This window comes from Acomys minous, assembly GCF_964271855.1.
Source record: "Acomys minous genome assembly, chromosome: 4".
Taxonomy (NCBI): domain Eukaryota; kingdom Metazoa; phylum Chordata; class Mammalia; order Rodentia; family Muridae; genus Acomys; species Acomys minous.
This window is the reverse complement of record NC_140486.1, coordinates 4,643,992-4,663,839: the sequence shown is the minus strand read 5'-3', so window position 1 is coordinate 4,663,839 and position 19,848 is coordinate 4,643,992. Positions and strand designations below refer to the sequence as shown.

The 19,848-nt window shown below is 44.1% G+C and overlaps 1 protein-coding gene across 3 annotated transcripts in view; it reads right to left on the bottom strand.

The window, feature by feature from the left end:
- Positions 1-19,848, bottom strand: part of ZNF407 (zinc finger protein 407) — a 381,799-nt gene that overhangs the window by 309,553 nt on the left and 52,398 nt on the right. The gene's annotated exons all lie outside the window — the stretch shown is intronic.

Genomic DNA, 19,848 nt, shown 5'->3' with positions numbered 1-19,848 from the left:
GCTTTGATGCATGGTTTTTGTTTTATCTTATTTATTTTATTTGTCCTGTTTGGTTGCTATCTCTTAGAAGCATTTCTTTCTAGTGAAAGTCGGAATGGGAGTCGATCAGGAGGGGAACTGGGAGGGGCAGAGGGAGGAAAAACTGTAACCAGAACATGCTGTATGCGAAAAGAACCTATTTCCAATAAAAAGGAAAAAAATAAAGTAAAATACAAAAGATACTGGCATGCTGTCATGAGAAGCTAGGTCCAAATACATTTAACTGTGGCCACTGAAAGAGCAAGAACACTCACAAACGACACAGGCTGGGGGCAGGGGCGGGCTAGGAAGGAGGAAGGCTGGTGATGTTCCATATCGTACTTAGTTTGGGTTCTATTACTTGATAAAATATCATGACCAAAAGCAACGTGGAGAGGAAAAACATTATTTCCCTTTCAGTTCCATATCTCAGTCCCTCATGGAAAGAAGGCAAGGCTGGACCCAATGCAGGAGCTGGTGTGAGGCCATGGAGGAGAATGCTTCCTGGCTTGTTCCTTGTGGTGCGCTCAGCACCACCTGCTCAGGCATGGCACTACCCAAGGGGCACTGAGCTGCCACCACCCCACCCCCTACCGTGCATCAATCATCAGTAAATAAAATGCAGTGCAGACTTGCTAGGCCAATCTTACAGAGCCATTTTCTCAGTTAAGACTCTCTTTTCCCAGATATGTATCTAGCTGTGTCAACTTGAAATAAAACCAGCCAGCACATTCCACTCCCTTTTGATTAGAGAAATATTTTGAAAAGAACCAAATAAAAAAATACATTTTAAACACTCGTTTACATTACGTCAGTTAGACACTACACCTATCTGCCATCCATTTGCTTGTTGTTACAGAAGAGAAGAAATAAACATGAAAAGATCCTAAATATTTTCTGCCCCCCTACGTCTCCTCTACCGCTAACCACAGCCCTCCGTGACCTACAGACGCCACAGACAAAACCCCAAGAACAACGTGAGACACTCCGTCACTGCGAGCAGTCTGCGCACCCGTCAGTGCAGTTATCTCACTAGCCTTTTGAATTTTCTCTGTGCCATCCCAGGTTGGCTTCTGGGTGCTATGACAAAACACTGGCCAAAAGCAACTGGGGGGAGAAAAGGCTTATTTAACTGTCCCAACCATACTCCTTAACTAAAGGAAGTCAAGGCAAGAGCTCAGCAGCAGCAGAGGCGGGAGCGCACAGGGGTTGGGGGAGGGGATGGGGGGCGGGGGGGGGGGAGATTTCCGTTCCCTAAGTGGCTGCGAAGGCTTCCTTCTGTGGTGCTCTGAAGGAGCACGCCTTGCATAGGCCCACATATCTAAAGTCCCAGTGTGGTATGTGTGGCCTTGGAAGAGCCGTGTCACAGCCCGTGCCGTTCACAGTCAGCTCTCTCTGCCTTGTGCTTGTAGACTGAGAGGTGAACTGGCAGGCACTGCCACTTCCGCCTGCTGCCACCATGCGCCCTGCAGCGATGGCCACAGACTCCATCCCTCTGGAACCATGAGCCCCAAATTAAGCCCTTTCCTTCCTATGTCTCCTCGGTCACGATGTTTAAACACGGCAACTGGTAAGTAACTAACACTTTCCTATATAACCAAAGACCGCCTGCCCAGGGGTGACATAGCCCACAAAGTGCTAGGCCCTCCCATAACAACGTTAGTCAGGAAAATGCCTCACCAAATTGCCTACAGGCCAGTCTAACAGAGGCAATTTCTCAATTGAGGTTGCCTCTTCCCAGGTGACTATAGCTTGTATCAAGCTGACAGGAAACAGAAAACCAAACAGGTTAACAAACACTTTCTTTATCTGACACACAAATAAATACATCACTATTAAATCACAACCTTTCCTTTCTTATCCTCAAGAACTCATATTAATATAAAACTCATATTAATATAAAAGAATACAGCTTTAAAAGTTCTACAGCTTTTTAAAATTCCAAACATTTAAAAGTCCAATGTCTCTTTAAAGAGTGTAAACTCTCTTAACATTGAGCGTCTATAAAGCCAAAAGCAAATTACTTTCTTAATCCAAAAGGGAAAAACCAGAGCAGAGCCACAATCCAATCAAATCAAAACCAAACTCCAATAGTGTTAATTGCTCAGTGCCCCACCCACATCTGGGACCCACTAAAGATCTTCGGAGCTCCAATGGGTTTGGGAAGTGGGGGGTAGGTCTGCCATCTACAGTACACACAATTTGGTATGAACGCGCTAGCTCAGCCCACACCTGCTGCTATCCTGATCCTGGCATCTCCGATATGTTGGGTGAGACTGCACCTTCACCAACGGCCTCATGTTCTCTTTTGAGAGACTCCAAAAGTGCCACATAATGCCAAGCCACAGCTTCTTTTCACAGCCCCTTTAATACTGCACTCTTCATGTTGACAAAAGTAGTAGCACACGGAAGGCACTTACACATCATCAAGTTTGGCTACAAGCTAAGATGAAGCCTTGGTACCCTCTGGACCACAGCTTCTATGTCCTGACCCTGAGGAAATACGTGACAGAAGATTTTGCCTAATGAGGTTGTCTCCTGTTAGCCATTTTCAACGAGTCGCACGTAGCCATCATCAGCTGTCCAGTGAAGCTTCACTTCAGCAGTGCTAGACTCTCACTAATCGCAGCTGAGTTACAGCTCTAATTTGTCATAAATCACACATTTTTAATTCATGTAAATCGCATGAATGGTCCTGAAAGAGTTTTTCTTTCTCTTTAAAACTTCTCAAGCCAGGCCTACATCTCTCAACATTCTTATCTTCCAAGCTCACAGCAAACATCACATTAAGTTTTGCGCACTTCCATGGTTCTCTCAAAACAACCTAAGTCAGGCCTGTCATTTGCATCAGCCTATCTCCACAAGCACCTTCAGTCCTAGTTAGGACCAAACTAGGGAAGGAAAGGGGGGTTGACTTACAGTGACAGTCCAGCATCAGGGAAACCGAGGCAAGAACTGAAGTCAGGAACCTGGAGGCAGGAACGGAAGCAGAAACCATGGAGGAGCACTGCTTACTAGCTTTCTCCCATGGCTTGCCCAGCCTCTTCAACCCAGAAGCAGATGTAAAGGGTGGCGCCAGTCACAGTGGGATGCGTTCTCCCATGTATCCATAAGGAAACACCTGAGAGCTATGCAGGCAAAACCGGATGGAGGCAGTTCTTTATTTGAAGTCTCCTCCTCCTAGATGGCACTAGCTTATGTCAAGATGGCAACAAAGTGACTAGCACACATTCTGAGCGCCGGGCAAAGGCCCTGACACGAGACCAGTGTCTACTGCAAAGTGAGGACAGAGGACAACTGGGAAAACTTCCTGTGAATTATATTTAGGGCTTGACAGGTACACCCATGGCTCCCTGTTCATAACTTTATCTCCAAGAAAAATATGAGCCAGGTACCAGACCATGGCAGCCAGCACTTCTCACCCAAAGCAGCCACTGAAAATACTTCAGCCTATGTCTCTGTCTGACTAAAAGGAAATCACTATAGCTTTGTCAGGTGTTATGCCATAGGTTCCTCTCAGCTGACAAGGCTCAATACCTGGAGGCAGAACGCTACACAAAGGGATCAAGTAGAATCTGGACAGACCGTTCTGGGTATGTTGATAGCTTTTCTCCTCACTATAGCCTAATATCTGAGAGAAGCAACTTGAAGGAAGAAGGATTGGAGTGGCAATTTACGGTGACACGGATACACTCCCACATTCCAACACAGTTGCTCATGTTTCAATAACATCCATATGAGTAAGTCTCCAACAAGCCCCGGGCACAGGGTCAGGGCCTCAGGGATAAGGACATGCGAGTGAGGGCGTGGAGGCTGCTCACGTCTGTCTCATGGTTTCCTAAGTTAGGGAGAAGATGCAAACCCTAATTTATAGCTAGCCAGTCAAAAGAAAAGGTAAAACAAACTGGAGGTTATAAATGGTGTCTAAGGAGGAGTGGGAGCTCTGTCTTAATCAGTGGGACACTATGTCTCTCTAGATAGACACTGTCCTGGTGTACTATGCTATCCCTGGGTAGGCAGTGGCAGAGGTAACCCAGATGAGAAGACACCTAAACGATGCAGACATGCTGTCTTGCTAGTAAGGAGCCATGCCCTCACTGTGTTAAGCTTAGTGTAAGAACAGAGGAAGACAGTTTATTCTTGTAAGATATGGTTCCCCTTGCTCCCTAACATCTACACTCACTCCTGTTAAAAACAGAATACCTGCTTGGTTTACAGCATTCCAACATCAAATTCAGTCATGGCATGGCTCTGTAGGTCAAGTGTTTTCTCCGGAAGCAGGAAAATCTAGATTCAGACAGACCCCTCAGTAACCACAAAGAAAGAAGAAGAGGAGGAAGAGGAGGAACAGCTGCTGCTGCTTGGCGATTCAAATACCTAACACACACACACACACACACACACACACACACACACACCCGCAACAGGGGAAGGGAGAGGCAGAAACAAGAATCCAAGGGCAACATGCCAACCAACAAGCTGCAAAGGCAAACTCGGGTACAGGGAGAGAGCCTGCCTGCAAACTCTAAGGCTAAGACCAACAACAGAAGACACTCCAGCATCACCCTCTGGCTACCCCTTGCACGAGCACATTCATACTCAGATGCACACACACCACACACCTGCACACATGCCATAAAAGCATGCATGCATACAGTGGAATGAAACACAAGCACCACAAACATTGTTGCTTATAATAGTACAAATCATGATGAAAGAGATAGCATTAACTCAGCTATGATAGTTAGGTACAGATGTTATAGTGTGTTCAGCTTCCTTAAAATGCAAATGCTTAATGGCTTCTTTTACTAATTAATAACAGAACTTTTAAAAATGGTTACTATTTCCTTAAGTTCAGACATTCTTATTTTTTTAATAATCACGTGTATAAAGTTCTTTACCTAGAAAACCTTAGTAATTATCCTAAATGTGATGGTCTTAAAGCCATTACACGCAAAGACAACACCACAGGCCAAACAGGAGTGCTTTACCACTGCGAGTCTCTCCACTGCTGACCTGCACACTGCAATGAGCAACTGTAGTCAACCTGCTGATAGGAAGCTGGCACTGTGGGCAAGTGCACTGCCTTCTCTGCCACTGTCTGCATTACTAAAGATGTTAATCTATGGTAAATCTCTGACAATTAAAAGTCCTAGATCACTGACTTATTTATGCCTTATTTCAGACATGCTGAGCTCTCCAAAATGAATGCTCTGAAATAGCATGCACTGCAAATTATAATTCTAACATAAAACAAATGTTAAGAATGTTAGCATCTTTCCTCTGAATATATTGTACTATATTAATTGTTGGTCTTGGTAATGTGGCTTATTAGTTTTGCATAATTTAAATCTTAATTCAACGTTTAATTTTTAATTAAGTAGGTTTTTCAAGCTGTGCTTTCTTCTTAAATGTTAGTCACTAAACATGGTACATATAAAACAACTCTATGATATAAACAAACGCATGGTATAGTCATGAATTACATGATTTCTCTATGATTTCAGAAATGAAAACAATCAGCCATTTATATTTTTAAAAGCAAAATGGCATTTTAGTTTGTCATTAATATTTAAACAATTTAAGCTCACAGAGAATGCTTGGAAAACTAAAGAGCTGAATACAAAACGACAATCAAATCACTTTCTTAATGAAGCAGTCTTTCTTCAAAATAAATCTCTTTTGGAATATCATACTCCACATTAAAAGCTAATTTGTATTTTGGTTTTCTATGAACATTACTGAGACCAGCACTAGCCTATATGGCAAAGAATCCATATTCTTCCCACAGGAGCAAAAGCATGTAGTCTTTGCCTGCCTAACAGAAATGAAAAGGCCAATGTGAACAGAGGAGAGTCCAGGCAGATGACGAAGGGAGTGCTACCTCCACGTCAAGCTACGAGATGGGTAGAGATCCAATTAAATGTAAAGTTATTAGTACAGTAAGTGCGCCATAGAATGGCTCTATTATACTCCCTCTGAAGATGACGCTCTCCAAAGCAGGAGTCATTAACAGAATATTAAGTTTTATCTAGAGACCTTTGGAAAATATTTTTAATATATTTTAATAAACTTCAGTAAGTTATCATTTTACTCAGTATGTTTCCTAATTGTACCTTGGTTTGCTTTTTATGTGCTATATAAGCCTCCATATGATGAGTCAGAAAATAACGTATATACAGGAGCCCTAACAAAAATGGATATGAAGAACGCTGTGTACCACAGCCTGCCTTCCTGTGACTACAGAGCAGCTTGGTGCCGTCTCCAGATAGGAGGACATTCATGCTATACCTGTTTCCATATTATGCCCACATCACATAATTTCTCTTCCCACACACTGCTGGAAATACCAGACACAGTGTAACACATATGCCTGTGTGAACATGCATACGCACAGTCTAAGATCAGCAGTGGGCTTCCTCCCTCCCTCTCTCTCTCTCTCTCTCTCTCTCTCTCTCTCTCTCTCTCTCTCTATCTGTGTGTGTGTGTGTGTGTGTGTGTGTGTGTGTGTGTGTGTGTGTGTGTATGTGTATCAAAATACAAATCTAATAAAAATCGAGTTTTTCTTCTTTTCACCAACAACATTTTCAGCATTTAGATGAACATACACAGCAGGCAGCACTGAGAGTGAAGGGTCCCAGCGCTGTTGCCTGTGAACCATAACACCAGTCGCCGAATGCCTCTGCTCACAGCTTCCTGAGTCCTGCCTGCCACTTCCAGAAGCCAGAAGCTACAGCCAATGCCAGAGACCTGCACCGGAAGGCTTTGCCTTTTTCTGTCCGTGACTACTGGTTTGTTGAAGGATCCCACCGAGTGTGATGGGCACAACTGCAGAGGACAGGACTCACTGGAAAGACGGGAGGCTGTGGCACTGGGAGTCTTCCAAGTCCACAAGGCACTTCCCCTTTCAGCGTAAGCCCAGCACCGCAGCTACCAACAGCTAATGTGGAGGAAAACTCTTCTGCAACAGGAACGTAAGAGGGCTTCTGAGAGGTGGCCGAAACACTTATCACTGTTACCACAAAACTGTTATCACTAACATGAAAAAACCAAGCCCAAGGCACAGCAAAGGTAGCAATGCCAACTGTGAACCCATAGTATATACCTCCCTGTATGAGATAACCAGAACACCCAAACTAAAAGCCAACCCCAGGTACAGGTACAGCACAGCTACTACTCTGTGGGCAATGCCAAATGTTAGATCAAAAATTACAATAATGTACCAGAAATTTTAGAGTGACACTGAACCCAGGGTAGGGGGTATGAACTTAAACCTTTAAAATGGGTCTACCCTAGAGTGAGGGCCACAGACCTTTAATTCTAGCACTCAGAAGCAGGCAGATCATTCTGAATTCCAGTCCAGCCTGGTCTATATAGAGCACTTCAGGACAGTCAGGATTATATCATAAAACTTTGTAAGTAAAGAGAAAAAAGAAAAATTTAAAGGGGGTGAGGGACGGTCTAAAATCAGTCATTCAGATCTGGAAAAAGAACAGCCAATTAAGCCTAGAATAAGAAAGAATGGGAAGGAGGAAAAGGAGGGAGGAGGAGGGAGGGATGTGTATAATAAATTTAAAATGAACAAATAGGAAAAAATCAATTAAGCCAAATGCTGGCTATTTGAAAAGATCAATAAAATCGGTAGCATGTTTTAGCTGAAGTGATCAGATACTATGAAGTGCTATGAAAATAAAAGATAGCTCATAATAATTAGCAGTGAAAATCAGGTAGTAACAGGATAACGATTATTACTCATAAAAGACCAAAAGTTTAATATATCAATAATTTAAATTTTCAAGATATGTTTTAATTTTAATACATGTACTTTCTGATATAATATAAAAGGAAACCTTAAACTTGGTTTTGTTCGTGTGTGTGTGTGTGTGTGTGTGTGTGTGTGTGTGTAAAATTTCAAGTATCTAAATGTTGAACAAGTATAAATAAATGTTTAAATTAATGGAATATCTCTAAAATATGTAACAGCAAAACAAACCCAGAAGGAAAACAAAGAGTTTGGTTTTAAATATAAGTCACTATCAATCAAAGTGTGATCTGGTGATCAAAGTGACCAGTTCCATTTTGCTAATCATTTGGCCAGAAAACAAAAAGCTGAAATAATCTGAACGGGGCCAACTTTGAGAAGCCATGTTGTTCTGAGAAGTTAGTATAGCTTTATCAACTTAAAACAACCAAGGGAAGAAAGAGTCTCAACTGAAACCTGTCTCAATCAGATTGGCCTGTTACCATCTGTGAGGATTAACAGTGACATGGAAGGACCCAGCTGCTGTGCTCAGTGGCGCCCATGCGCAGGTGGTCCTGGGTAGTGTAAGGAGAAGGGCTGAGTAGGTGCCACAGAAAACAAGCAGTAAGTAGTGTCCTTCCTAGACTCCTTAAATCTCTGCCCTGACTTTCCTAAATGATGGGCTGGGGTCTGGAAGTATAAACTGAAATAAACCCCTTTCCCTCCCCAAGGTACTTTGGGCAATAGGGTTTTATCACAGCAACAGAAAGCAAATTAGAATGCTATCTTAAGCCCTACTTCTTCAGTTGCCAAAAGATAAGAAAGAAATTATAAGCACTTCAAATATCAAAAGTTAGTTAGATTAATTAATTAGTTAATTAATGGTTTAAAACCTAAATTTTAAACATCTTAGAAAAAAACCCTACTAAGTCTAACTAATCATGCTGAATCATGTGTCTCTAAACAATTTTCTCCTTTATTTCTAATAACGTAAGCTTATCAAATTATCTTATAATTTTTCTTAAGATCTCAAAATACCACAGAGCTAATTACAATCTAATATCTTGTTCATTATATACATATTTTTCTTTTAAGAGGAATTATCCATCCATAGCAGCCCTTTACCACGTCTATATCATCTAAAAAATATATCATTTAAAAAAGCAGGGAACATAGTATTTACAAAGAAATCACTATGTCATTATACATTCGGGGACAATTTTAAAAGCATAATAAATCAAAACAAATAATAATTTAAGATACAGCACACAATTGTGTAGGCATCAGGTACCTTGTATTTCACAGGCAAATGCAGCAAAGCCTTGCAGTCCTTTCGGTCCCTACTTCTACAGTACCCTACCCTCCTTCCACAGCGTGGTGCCCAGTGTCCTCACAATGACATCTGGATGAGGCTCCCACCATGGCAGCAGCCCACCTGGGCCCACTTATGTCTGAACCTATCCTGCCCTCTCTCTCAGGCCCCCAGCTGTTATCTGCCATCACAGTCTACAAATACTGCATCTCTGAAAAACTAAAGAATATTGAGGTCAGAGCAGCACAGTGGTTTCTGCTTCCTTTGTAAGGCATTTTCCTTTGATATGGGCAACACCAGCTCCTCAGGCAAGACAGTGGAAAGGTAATCCTTAATTAGACACTTTCAGTTCTCTCAAATACACCACAAGTAATTTAAGTGAAAACACTGCCTAGAGATTTGTAAGACAACAAACAAACACAAGTAGTGAGAGTACAAAGCACTGGTACAGAACCGAGACGTCTGCCCTGCTGTTTGCACTGCCACTGCACGTCCATGAGCTGTGAGCAATCGTCTGCCCTGCTGTTTGCACTGCCACTGCACGTCCATGAGCTGTGAGCAATCATCTGCCCTGCTGTTTGCACTGCCACTGCACGTCCATGAGCTGTAAGCAATCGTCTGCCCTGCTGTTTGCACTGCCACTGCACGTCCATGAGCTGTGAGCAATCGTCTGCCCTGCTGTTTGCACTGCCACTGCACGCCTACCCTGCGCTTCCAGGAACTGCGCCCACAATGCAGGGCGGGAGGGATGGCCATTCAAACACTCTTTGCAAACTGATGACAAAAAAATCTTCATGAGTAACTGACACCTTACAGATATCTAAAAAGATTAGCAGAACTAAGGCATGTTTCTTCACTTAAGACATATGATCATACCATACGCATTACATAGAATTTATAGTAAGAGCAAGAGATGGAAATCTGTTGGCATAGGTAACAAATCACATTCAAGATTTTCATGTAGGAATGCTAACAAGAGGTGTAAAGGTCCTAGATAACAGACAGACACGCCACACTCGTGAAATGACTGACAAGCTCCTTACATCATGCCACAACTTAAGGCTTGAATAAACAAACTAAAACTTACGGATTTTAGAGAATGCGACAAACAAAAGACAAAAATAGAGTCCCTGATTCTGACTCCACAGAACAGGAAGGTAAACGCCCCGAAGCTCAGAGGTCTACTTCCAGTCACCAGATGACTCAGAAACCAGCCAAGCTATGCTCAGTCTGAAAAGCCACACTTGTCCAGTACCTCTTAGTTTTGCCAGGCCACAATTTGATCTGTTTCTTGCTTCATTATTAGGGTTCCTAGTAAAGTAAATTAATACTATGATTTCTCAGGGAATTCAATTCAAGGTAGCATGTGCTCATTTGTGCTGGTTGGCAGCAATACCCAGGTTATCTAGAAGGATGCTCGAGCATCTCTCTGGCACTTGCCACTTACATGTTGTCTGTAACCTGATTAGCACTACTCCAGGGCTGTGGCCAATGAATGGCTGAGTCATAAACTGCAGAGAGTCTGTTTAAGGGGCAAGCGGCTTTCAGAGTATGATCATCAGCTCCTACCTGGAAAGAGAGGCCATGACGGAGCTCACATCCACTGGGAGAGTGTTTTATTTAAAAAAAAAAAAAAAAGCTTTTGATGATCTTTAAAAAACATTTTATTAAGAAAATCTATAAAAGTACAGGCCAGTTCTTCTATCCTTTTAATTTTTTTAAGCCTGATCTTTTTTAAGTTCAGAAGAATATATATTTGAAATATTTTATAATTACTAGGAAAGTACCAATTAACAGCAATAAGAAGATGAAGCATTCCATATGCCATAAATATAAGATAAAAATCATTTTCCTTGCATGCTTAACCCATATGGAAGGTGGATTATAGCATTAATACTTTTCTTTTTAAACCTTATACTTACTAATCTTTTAAATTTTAAGTTAAATATTGACTTTGTAATAAATGGGTGCAAGCTAAATTCTAAATATGAAAGAGTTTGAATTATGCTGACCATTAGCACAGAGGTAACTGACAGAGATACATAGATTTTACTTTTAAAGTGGCCAGAGATTCCTTTCTATATAATGCTTTATGTAATGCCACAATCCTTCATAATGAAAATAACACATCCTGCTCAGGAGCAATGCAATCCAACATCTTCACTCTAATGTCAACCTCTCAGGAGAGCCTTCCTCACTGGCCCTGCCTGCTCCGGCCACCCGCTCCGGCCACCCCTGCACTACACTCCCCCTCGTCCCCACCCGCTCAGGCCACCCCTGCACTACACTCCCCCTCGTCCCCACCCGCTCCGGCCACCCCTGCACTACACTCCCCCTCGTCCCCACCCGCTCCGGCCACCCCTGCACTACACTCCCCCTCGTCCCCACCCGCTCCGGCCACCCCTGCACTACACTCCCCCTCGTCCCCACCCGCTCCGGCCACCCCTGCACTACACTCCCCCTCGTCCCCACCCGCTCCGGCCACCCCTGCACTACACTCCCCCTCGTCCCCACCCGCTCCGGCCACCCCTGCACTACACTCCCCCTCGTCCCCACCCACTCTGGCCACCCCTGCACCCCTGCACTACACTCCCCCTCGTCCCCACCCGCTCCGGCCACCCCTGCACTACACTCCCCCTCGTCCCCACCCGCTCCGGCCACCCCTGCACCCCTGCACTACACTCCCCCTCGTCCCCACCCGCTCCGGCCACCCCTGCACTACACTCCCCCTCGTCCCCACCCGCTCCGGCCACCCCTGCACCCCTGCACTACACTCCCCCTCGTCCCCACCCGCTCCGGCCACCCCTGCACTACACTCCCCCTCGTCCCCACCCGCTCCGGCCACCCCTGCACTATACTCCCCCTCGTCCCCACCCGCTCCGGCCACCCCTGCACTATACTCCCCCTCGTCCCCATCCGCTCCGGCCACCCCTGCACTACACTCCCCCTCGTCCCCACCCGCTCTGGCCACCCCTGCACTATACTCCCCCCCCGTCCCCACCCGCTCCGGCCACCCCTGCACTACACTCCCCCTCGTCCCCACCCGCTCTGGCCACCCCTGCACTATACTCCCCCTCGTCCCCACCCGCTCCGGCCACCCCTGCACCCCTGCACTACACTCCCCTTCGTCCCCAGCTTCACTCCCCACACGGACTCTTAACATCTTGAGATGCTTGTTGTTCGCACCCCCTCGCCCTAGAATCTAACTTACAGATAAGCCATAACTTATACTTTGTTAACTGCTGAAACAGTAATGGAACCTTGTAAGAGTCCAGTCCTACACAGGGGCATAAAACTAGTGCTTTTTTGAACGTTTATACCACAAATAAAAGCATTAACAGAGCTAATATTTCCTTAAATGTGCCTTTGTTTCACACATCATTTTCCAAATATATTTATCAAAGCAACACTTTAAATCCTCTTCATGAAAAGGTTGATGCAAACTTATGTAAGACACTAAAATCCCCTTAAGTCTGTGATTTAAAATAAACATATCCTAAATGGCAGGTTTGAAGTCGGGATGAGGATAAGACAGGCTCCGGCACACAGACCTGGAAAGGGGGATAAGGGAAGGCAATGGTGAAGATCCGTTGTACACAGTATGAATTTTGAAAGAATTTTTTAAAAAAATCAAAATTAAAAATTTCTTGCTATTTAAAAAAATTATTCATTTATTCTCAACATGTATGTGTGATAGTATGAGCAGGTATGGCTCCCACAGACTCATGTGTTTGACTGCTTGGCCTTAGGGAGTGGCACTATCAGGAGCTATGGATTGTTGGAGGAACTGTGTCACTGGAGGAGGGTTTGAGGTCTCCTAAGCATGGATTGCAGTCTCCATCTGCTGCCTGTGAATCAAGACATAGAGCCCTCAGCTCCTCCTCCAGCACTATGTCTGCCTGCACACCGCCATGGTCCCCGCCATGATGATAATGGACTAAACCTCTGAACCTGTAAGACAGCCCAAGTGACCTTGGTAAGAGCTGCCTTGGTCATGGTGTCTCTTTACAACAATAAAGCCCTAACTAAGAAAAGGGAATCTGGCGGGCAAGTGTCTCTGTACCACACACCCACAGAAGCCAGAAAAGGATGTCAGATCCCTTAGGACTATAGTTGCATATGGTTATGAGGAAACATGTGGGGGCTGGGAATTGTCCCAGGGTCCTGTCCAAGAGAAAGCACTGCTCTTGACAGTTGAGCTCGTTCTCCATCCTCTCCTTCTGATATTTTGTTTATTTTATCTTGTATTTCTGATTGGAGGAGGTAATCAGAGGACAGTTCTGTCCTCTCCCTTAAGTGAGCTCCAGAGGTCACAGTCAGGATGGCAGACTTGCCCAAGACCATCGTCCACTGAGGCACAGCACCAGCACTCACATCAACAAGTTAACCTTAATAATAAAAGAGAAGCAGGTGGTCTCAGTGCAGACCTTCACCTCTCCCTCAGGCTGACCCTAAGCTCTGAAACAGCCTCCCCTTCCACTCTGTGCCCTTTTCACCCCAGTGCATCACCCAGGCCTTCCCTCTCACCTCCCCTCCCCAGATCCCCGCTTTACCCAGCCCAAAGCACCAGCAGGCACTCCCTGGGACCCTGCAGGCCGTTATAGACAGGGAGGCTTCCTCCACAGCAAAGAAGCAATAGCCTGGAGAACAGGAGAAGATTCTTGAAACTATGCATCCAATGGAAGGCTAGTACCCAAAGTATATAAAGAACACAAAAACTTAGGCATCAAGAAAGCAACCGAATTTTAAAACACGGTACGGATTAAAGCAAAGAATTCTCAAAAGAGGGAATGCAAATAGCTGAGAAGCACTTAAAGAAATGTTCAACATCCTTAGCCATCAGGGAAATGCAAATCAAAACTACTTTGAGATTCCATGTTACATCTGTCAGAATGGCCAAGATCAGTAACAAGTGACAGCTCATGTTGGTGAGGACACGAACAGGGAGAACATTTAATCCATTTCTGGTGGGAGTGCAAGCTTGTACAGTCACTATGGAAATCAGTGTGCAGCTCCTCTGTAAGCTCAGAATCAGTCTACCTCAAGATCCATCTATACCACTCCTGGGCGCATATACACACACACACACACACACACACACACACACACACACACACACACACACATACACACAAACACAAACACATACACATCTTCAAACAACACTTCATCTTCCCCATAGAGACACTTGCTTAACCGGGTTCACTGCTGCTCTACTCCTAATAGCCAGAAACTGAAAGGAACCTAGATGTCCTTCAACAGAAGAATGGATAAAAGTAGCGTTCATGTAAATGGATCAACTAAAAAGAACTCTCTTAAAAGCCTGTTTTTTCTGATGAGTGACAGAAAAGGGGGGTTTGAATGGGAAGGTAGGTGGAAAGGCACTGGGAGAAACAGAGGGATAAAGAACTCCAATCAGGATCTAGGAAGGAGAAAAAAAAAATGTGTCAATAAAAGGAAAGGGGTGGGGAAGTGTAAGGTGGTGCACGCCTTTAATCCCAGCACTCATGAGGCAGGCAGATGAGCATGGTGAGTTCCAGGCCAGCATGGTCCACAAAGTGAGTCCAGGACAGCCAGGGCTACACAGAGAAACCCTGTCTCGAAGAAAACAAAGCAAAACAAAAACAAATGGAAAATATTACACACAGAAAGGAAGGAAAGAAGGAAGGAAAAGAAGCACTCTTGGGCAAGGAATGTAATGCACAAGCCTTGTTCTGTTAGACTTTCTTAAGTCTATGTGGTAGAAATGCCTTATTAGTCTATTAGATATAAAGTTAACACTTTCGGCTCTGGAGAGACGGCTCAGCTATGAAGAGCGCTCACTGGCTGCTCTTCCAGAAGCACCAGATTCAGTTCCCAGCACCCACATGACAGCTCACAACTGTCTGTAGCACCAGTTCCAGGAGATGTGGCGCCCTCATACAGACACACATACAAGCAAAACACCAATGCACATAAAATAAAAATAAATCTTAAAAAAAAGAAAAAGGGAAAAAATTAAAGCTTCAGAAATATGTTTTTGTATATTTGTATTCAATGTATTTACCCAAATCGTACAGCTACAAGTGCCAAATCTGGAATGAAACACACAAATTTGTGATATTTTCTTACATACAATTCAGTAATCATTTCTTTTGGTTAATAAAATTTGGAAGAGTTAGAAACCTCTCAAAAATAAAACACAAAATACAAGTTTTCAAATAAAGATGAAACAAAAGTTGAGTACATAATAATGACATGGTGGGTCTAACTGAATCAAGGAAGAATGGGGGTGCAACTGCGGCCGCTCGCCAAGGGGGCACCTGTGCTAAGAGAAAGGTGATGGTGACACGCGGGGAGAACACAACCTTATACAGAAAGCATCCGGGAAAACCAGAAGCTACAGGCTGTGCAAAGTTTCTACACAGCATAAAAGCTGAGAAACAAACAACACGGTTTTGAATGGCTCTGGCTGTGTGAATAGACTTCCATAGCACGCGTGCCAGGAGCAAAGTCAGCACCACAGGAACAAGGCAGCTTTCAAAAGAAAACTTTAATTGGGGGCCTGCTGACAGTTCCAGAGGCTTGTCCATCATCACGTGGCGAGAAGCACAGCAGAGCAGCCAGCTGTGCTATGAGGGGGCAGCTGAGGAGTTCCGTATCCCAATCTACAGGCAGCAGAGATGTGGGTCTGCAGTGGCTCTTAAACCTCAAAGCACACCCCAGCAGCAACACTTCCTCCAACAAGGCCACACTTCCTAATCCTTTCAAGTAGTGCCACTTCCTGAAAACTAAGCATTCAAACATACGAGCCTATGGAGTGTATTCTTGCTCAAAAGGCACATTCTGCTCCCTGGCCACTGTAGGCTTGTAGTCACAGCAAAATGCATGACGTGCATTCAGTCCAACTTCAAAAGTCCCCATAGTCTATCATGGTTCAGAGTTCAAACTCCTGCTGGCTGTGGTGGCGCACGCCTGCAATCCCAGCACTTGGGAGGCAGAGGCAGGCAGATTGTTGTGAGTTCAAGGCCAGCCTGGTCTACAAAGTGGGTCCAGGACAGCCAAGGATACACAGAGAAATCATATCTCAAAAAACAAAATGAAACAGAGTTCAAACTCCCTTCAGAGATTCGTAGCAATCTCTTAACTGTAACTCCCTGTAAAAAATCAAAAAGCAGATCACATGTTCCCAACATACAGTGGCACAGAGTACACATACCATAGCATGGAACTGTTGTACCAAAGCAAGACCTAAGCCAGCAGGGCAAACTCCACATTCTGCATTGCCGCCTGATGTAAGACCACTCTTCAGATCCCCAACTCCTTTCGGCTCTGTTGACTGCACCTCATTTCTCTTTCTTGGCTGCCTCTGCACTCAGTCTGCACCTCTGGCATCTACAGCACCTTAGGGTCTCTCCAGCTTCACATGGTGGGTGCTCTGGGCTCCCCTGAGGGTCACCCACCCACCTGCCTCAGCAGCTTATCTTTCTTATGACTCTAGAGCCAGAGCCACAAGGGAAAAGCTGCAGGGCTGAGACTCCGCCCTCTCACTCAGGCCCCTCCTCACCAGCCCTCTGTCCCCATGGTTGCCTTCACTCCCGGAGCTTGTCTTTATTTTATTTTCATAACTTGGAAGGTTAGCAGGGTGGGGTTTTGCCCTGAAGGCACCACTTCCTTTATTCCATTTAGCGTCAGGCTTTTTTTCTTCTTCTTAGTTCCTTGAGCACAGGATCTTCTATCGTCTACATTATATTTCCTGGTGCTCCTTCTCTCCTCAAACTGTGTATATGTGTTTTCCCTTGCTCAGCTTGTTCCTTTTCATTACAGATCTGCAAAAGAGTGACCGCTAATAACCACACAACAGAGTCAACATGGGGCTGTCTGAGTATCTCCTGTGCAAATGTCATTAACCCAAAACTCTTCAATTTAGTCTCAGGAAAAAAAAATTTTTAATGTTTTTAAACAATGGCAGAAAGTAGCCATATTCTTCATCAAAATATCCTAAGGATGGTGTCTGGGTCACATACTAATGTTCTTCTCCTCTGAAGCATCCTGTGTCAGACTATCATAATCTGCATTGCTCTCAGCACTGTCTTCCACGCTCCTACAAGTCTGACTGACCCATTAAGCTCCACTTAAAGCATTCCCCCCACAGGCAGCATGGCGGGCGTGTTTCCGCAATGCTCCGCTCCTGGTAACAACTGCTGTGTTAGTCACTGTTCTTCTGCTGTGAAGAGGCCCCATGGCCAATGCAACTTACAAAAGAAAGCATTTAATTGGGAGCTTGCTTACAGTTTCAGGGACTTAGCCCACTAATATCATGGCAGGGTGTATGAAGAACACAGGCAGACACGGTGCTAAAGAAGTAGCTGAAAGTTTGATATCCACAGTCAGCAGGGAGAGGCACTGGTGCTGGCCTGGGCTTTTGAAACCTCAGAGCAAAGCCCCAGTGACACACTTCCTCCATCAAGGCCACGCCTCCTAATCCTTTTCAAATGGTGGCACTCTTTAATAGCTAAGCATTCAAGTATATGAGCCCATAAGAGCCAGTCTGACTTAAACCTCAAGACCCAGAAAATGTGTGTACGGATGTAGAACTGAGAAGAAGTCTATTTATAACTCTGAGGGAGAAAAGCAAAATCTTGAAGAAATAAAGGAAGATTGCAATGATTGGCTCAAAACATGTCTATATGGTACTCACATCCACAGGGACCCCTCATCGGCTTTCACTCCCTAAGACTCTAGTATGTACATTCAGGATGCTGTGAGAAACCAGTGAACAAAGAAAAGCTATTTCAATGTTTTGTTTTTGCTTTTTGAAACAGGGTCCCACTACATAATCCAGGCTGCCGTCAAACTCACTACATTTTGTAGCACAAACTGATATAAAACTCTGATATAAAACTGATATTTAAAAAAAAAAATCCTGTGCCAATGAGTCCCAGGCTCTTCCCTACTTTTTCTTCTAACAGATTTAGTGTCTCTGGTTTTTTATGTTGAGGTCTTAAATCCACTTGGACTTGAATTTTGGGCATGGTGATAAATATAGGTCTACTTGCATTTTTCTACATGTAGACATCCAGTTAGTGTCTGCTAAAGCTACTGCACCAACCAAAGACGATACATGCAGTAAATATTGAACCCCTACTCAGACCTAGCCCAGGGACAGGACATTATCCACAGTCGTGTAGAGAGCAAGGACTGATTCTGATGTGAACTCTAGTGCCCCATATTTGACCACTTCCCCTTGGTGGGGAGGCCTGGTAGGACTCAGAGAAAGAACAGGAAGGCTACCAAGATGAGACTTGATAGGCTGTGACCATATGGTGGAGGAGAAGGCCCCCTCTGTCACAGGCCTAGGGGATGGGAATAGGGTGAAAAGGGGAGGGAGGGAAGAACGGGAGGAGACAATCAAAGGGATAAAAACTGAGATGTAATCTGAATAAATTAATAAAAAAGAAAAATATCCTGCCTTGGTTATCCAAAGGCTTCACCACATATTCCAAAATGCATATGATCTTAGTGCAAGGTATTTACCTGTGAAATATAATAATGGAGAGGAAACTGTTTTCTCTTGGAGCTCCATTTAAAATATAAACCACAGGGCTGTAAACTGGCTTCCCAGTGCCTAAGGGAGCTACGGAATCTGTTGGGGGTGGGGGTCTGAATACACCTATAAAACTTCATAAATGCTGTTAATCTGCAGGCTCACAAATACTTAGTGAGCATCTCGCCATAGCGGCTGTTCAGAAACTCTTCAAAATTAGGAGAGTGAGTTTCTCACAAGCTAGTATACGATGTCACAGAAAATTCAGCTCTGACCAACAGTTCTATGATTCCCACTACAAAAATATCAAAGCAAAATAGCTGTCAAAGGCATAAATTAAATCAATTTCAAATTGAACAGAAAATTATTTCCTATTTTCCAAAGGCACTGATTTAGAGTGATCTTAAACCTCTGGAAAAGAATTCCTCGATTTTCAAAAATTCTGAAGTCTAATTACAAGTAATTATAGCTTTTCATTTTCAACATGATGAAATAATTTGATTCTTTTTACAAGAGGTCTGGTTTAGCTCAAAACAGACAAGTGCTTCTGCACTGAGTTAGTCCACAAAGACAACGAGGATCGCTCGCATTAGAAACCCAGGGCTACATGTGGCCATAAATCAAGCAAAAGGTTCATATGTGCTACAAATGCAATTCCCTCACTCACACCTATGAGACAAAGCAAATGCCCAGAGTGAGACAGACTTGAAAATAGGAACGGATACTGTCGAGGAGAACAGGAATGTCCACGGTCATCTCAAACTCAGACTCTGGCTCCTCAAAGGTGAAAAGAGCAAACGGTCCTGACATGCTCTGCAGTGAATGAGAGTCAGTCCAGTTTTCGCCATTTACAACCAGATCTAATAAGAGTGACTTATACCAGGACATTCTCAGGCCTTTAAGAAAAGAGAATGGAATGCTGGAAACTACAGATATTCCTAATTGCAAATGCACACACAAATAAACTAAGTCCAAAGCCTAAGTTTCTGAGAGCAGTGTGCACTTTTATCCTGGGAAGTGTGCAAGGCTGCACATGACTCACCCCATCTTTGTGGAGTGCTTTACTTATGACTCACACACAGAGGCGTGTTACATGCTATTAGACCAAAGGCACCATAAAGCTGCTTTTCACCCTGACCTGACACACCTGGTTACAATTACATCTGCAGAAAACTAAACCAGTAGTTGAGCAAGGACAGGCTAACAAAAGCCAACAACTCACCAGGCAGTAACAGGTACTGCAGCCTAGCA